Genomic DNA, 4,579 nt, shown 5'->3' with positions numbered 1-4,579 from the left:
TCTGGCGAGGGCCCGCGCCCTATAGCGAAAAACCTCTCCAAAAAATAAAAAAAAAAAGATTTTACATAAGGACAGGACTGGGCTTTCTTTTTTTTCTTTTTGTTTTTCCTTTCTTAAGGATTTCTGCTATAGGGCACGTGCACTCACCAGAGAGATAGAGACAGAAAGCAAGATATTACCCTCCTGGGGGGATGGCCATGCTGCAGTCCCTTCTCCATTCTCCTCTTGGGATTTTGGGCACGTACGCACACACGTCCAGCGTGAGTTTAAGCCACCGGGTCTGGGAGTCGAACCCAGTGGACCACTTGGGAGTCCGGCGACAGCCATGACGCTGTCCGCTAGTCCGAGGAGCACCCTTTGTACTGTTGCCCTTTGCCTCCAGTTGTGCTTGGCACCACACCAGAAATGCTACCTGGACGTGTCGCTGCTGTTACTTCCGACGGCACTCGGCCATTTACCTGCCCGGCAAGGCCGTCACAGAACACGAAGGCCTGGAGGAGGCACGCCGCTGGACACAGTGCGTGACAAGGGAATCTGTCTTCTCGCTCGGACCTCCCTATCTGGAAACTTCCTGAAGCAGGTGCCATTTTCACAGACTTGTGCCCCGTCCATCACACGTGGAGCCGGAAGCTTTGAGAAAGGCACCCCCTGTCGGTCACCCGGGATGCCCAAGGCAAGGACCAGTCCTCAATGTCCTGCGGAAAGATCCATCACAACCATGGGGCGTAGGCACAGAGGCCGTGTGGGGTGGACACCTATGGGTACTCCACAGACCCTCTGCCCAGTGTTCACGTGGGTTGAGCAGAGCTCCTCTACACACAGCCGGAGGGACCGGGAGGTGGCATGGTGGCTCAGGTGCTGGACTCCCACATGGCCGACTGCAGTTCGAGTCCTGGACCCGGGACTTACTTTCTCACTTTCTCTCCCTCTCCCTCTCTCTCTGGGAGTGCACATGCCCTAAAGTTAAACTTAAACCATAATAATGGGGGGCCAGCAGATGGCATGGTGATTAAGCTGCTGGACTCCCACATGGTTGACCACGGTTCGAGTCCCAGACCTGGTGGCTTGCTTTCTCACATTCTTTCTTTCTTACTGTCCCTCTCTGGTCAAAATAAATAAGTGGATAAATAAAGTTAAATAAAAATCATTCTTTAACAGAAAATAGTAACGGCACCACAGGTGGCGGGGTGATTAGGGCACTGGACTCCCACATAGGTGACCCCAGTTCGAGTCACAGACCTGACCAGTTGCTTTCTTGCTTTCCCCCTCTCTCTAGACAAAGTAAATAATAGTAATGATAAGTAAAATTAAATCATTATTGAAAATAAAATAACAATACATAAAGTAATTTTCTATTTTGAAAAGGAAGACACAGCCAGAGTCCTCCACTCTGCCTCCCATTCAGAGGCCAGCTCTGGCTTCACAGCCCAGAGAGAAGCAGAGAGCTTGTCTCAAAGGAAGAGAGCCAAAGGAGAAAGCCGTCCGGCTGGGTGGTTTGCTTGTCCCCTCTTCTTCTTCCTTTTGCAATAACTGCTTTTCCGTATTTCTGATGAGCGTGTGCACACACGTGTAAGAATGGAAGAGACAGAGCGACAGGCCTCCCTACGGGCTACCACGCGGAGTCCCCTGCGCCAGCCCTGCAGCTCCTTGGGATTCTGGGCACGAGTGCCCGCTCTTGGCTTGTTCTCAGCTCAGCTGGGAGATCCGAACCGTAGCCGGCCACGTGGCCCCAGCATCGCTGGGCTGGCCCGGAATTTGTCTTTTTCTTTTCCCTTTTTTTTTTTTTTTTTTTTAAGATTTATTTATTTATTTAATCTCCTTTGTTGTTGTTGTTAGTATTATTATTATTATTCCTTGGTCAGACAGACAGAGAGAGAGAGAAAGGGAGAGAGAGAGAGAAGACTGCCAGGTCCAGGACTTGACCCGCAGTTGACCATGTGAGAATCCAGTGTCCTTAACCACCACACCACCTGCTGGTCTCCCTTTTTTAAAAAGATTACTTTTTAAAAAGAATTATTTTCTTGAACTTTATTTATTTATTTATTTTAATTTGACCAAAGAAGGACAGAGTGAGAAAGAGACAGCAAGAGAGAAAATGAGAAAGCAAGCCGCCAGGTCCAGGACTCAAACCACGGTCGACCATGTGGGCATCCAATGCCCTTAACCACCGTGCCACCTGCCGGTCCCCCCCGTTTTATTTTTTTATAGAATTATTTATTTAATGTAATTAATTTTTATTTATTTATTTATTTTTGCTATAGGGCACATGTGCTCACCAGAGAGAGACGGGGTGTGTGGGGGAGGGAGAAAACAAGCCACCAGGTCTAGGACTCGAACCATGTTTGGCCATGTGGGAGTCAAGCACCTTAACCACCACGCCACCTGCCGGCCCTGAAAGAAGCCACTTAAATGGAGCCACACAACGCGCTCCCTTTGTGCCTGGCCTCTTCTGCACGCGGCGCACGGCGGTGGGGCATGTTCCGTGCACACCTGGGGTTGGCACCTGCTGGTTATTGAGCAGGGCGACCTCACGGGGTGGGCCTCCCTTGTTTAGCCCTTCAGCGCTTCAGGGACATCGGGTTCTGGGACATGGTCACATGGGAGATTATGAGCCAAGTCCCTATAAATATCCACAGCAGGGCCTCTGTGGGGTCACACTTCCCCTCCTCCAGGGTAAGCGTGCGGGGGGATGGCTGGGCCACAGGTAAATCTGCATGCCACGTTTTAAAAAGAATTATTTATTTCATTTTATTTACTTTTTTTGGGGGGAGGGGAAGAAGTTTTTGCTACAGGGCATGTGTGCTTGCCAGAGAGACAGAGAGAGACGACAGAAAATAGAGAGACAGAGAGACAGAAAATGAGAAATCACCCCCCCATGGGGGATGGCCACGCCGCAATCCCTTCTCCTCCATTCTCCTCTCGGGGTCTTGGGCACGCACACACACGCAGCGTGAGTTTAAGCAGCCGGGTCTGGGACTTGAACCGCGGTTGACTACATTGGAGTCCAGTGACGTAACCAGGATGTCACCTGCTGGTCCCAAACCCTCCTTTTTGCCTGAAGTGGGTTTATGTATTTCTGAGAGAGAAAAGAGCAGGACCCCAGCAGGGTTTTCACCGCGACCCTCCTCCAGCCTTTCCCAGCCTGCCTTGGGAGGCAGCTCGGCGTCATGGGGCCCTGTGGGACTTCGTGATCTGTCGAGGAGAACAGGCAGGTGTGCGGTGAGAGAGGCAGACTCCCAGGTCTCTATGACTGAGAGTGAGCAAAGTTGGGGCCCAGACAGTCACCTGGTCCAGTCCTGGTGAGGGAAGGCGGGCCGACCTAGGGAGGCTTCCTGGAGGAGGCGCCACCATCTAAACTGAGACCTAAGGATGAGGAGCAGGGAGCTAGGTACAGAGGCGGAGGGGAGAGTACAGGTAAAGGCCGGAGGGACATCTGGTCTCGGCACAGTGGGACTCAGACTGCGTGAGTGCGGACTCCCTCCTCCTCCCCACTACCAATTCTGCCTGGCTTCAAGTCTACCTGGCTCGCTCACTCTTTCTTTCTTCCTTCCTTCCTTCCTTCCTTCCTTCCTTCTTTCTCTCTCTCTCTCTCTGTCTCTCTCTCTCTCTCTGTCTCTCTTTCTTTCTTTCGTGGAGGGGGACGTGTCATAGGGCATGTGCCCTCATCAGAGGGAGACACAGATGGCAAGTGACAAGTCACCCCCCCCCCGCCCCAAGGGGGATGACCACGCTGCAATCCCTTCTCGTCCATTCTCTTTTGGGGATATTGGGCACGCACGCACACGCACCTGGCATGATTTTCAAGCCACCGGGTCCAGGACTAGAACTGCGGCTGGCCATGTGGGATCCTGCACCTTGGCCACACCACACCACTTGCTGGCCCCTGCCTGGCCCTTTTCTGCAGGGCGGAGGGCCAGGCTGCCGAGGAGGCTCTGGTCCGTGTCCTGGGGTCATCTAGCCGGGTTTTAATCACTTACTGTACTCCAGACCTTGGCTGACGCTGGCCCTGCTCTGGCTGAGTCTGGCCTCACAGAAAGGCCCCTTTGTCCTGTCCCCTACCCTCTGGGTCCTGTTCCCAGCGTCCCCAGGAGAGAAACAGGTATGAACTAGGAGCGGCATAAGTGAGTGAATCGCTTTAGAAAAGGTCCCCACAAGACTCCAATTAGAGACAGTAGCTAATTATCTGCAAGGACAACACGCCAGCTATGAGGATTAATTAACAGCTCCTCGGCCGGAGGGAAGGTCTCAGGAGACTTCTCCCAGTCCCCTGCCTGGTCCGCACCGCGCGCGTGCGCACACACACACGCGCGTGTGCACACACACACACGCGTGCACACGCAGCCCCCTCCCTGCGTTACAGAGACCTCCCGGGGTGGGGGTGGGGGGGCTCGCCAGCATTTACAGATGAAGGAGGCACAGATGGTGGCTGTGCTCTGCCCTGAGGACAGTTTCTGGAGCCCGAGGATTAAGGGGACCAGGCTACCTGGACTGCAGCTGCCCAGGCCCTGAAACCTGACCCTGGCGTCCTGACGGGAGATTAATGGAGGGGTGATACAGGACCCCTCGGCTGCCCTCCCGC

Source organism: Tupaia chinensis, unplaced genomic scaffold, assembly GCF_000334495.1.
Source record: "Tupaia chinensis unplaced genomic scaffold, TupChi_1.0 Scaffold149964_2, whole genome shotgun sequence".
NCBI lineage: Eukaryota > Metazoa > Chordata > Mammalia > Scandentia > Tupaiidae > Tupaia > Tupaia belangeri.
Note: the sequence above shows the minus strand (reverse complement) of the source record.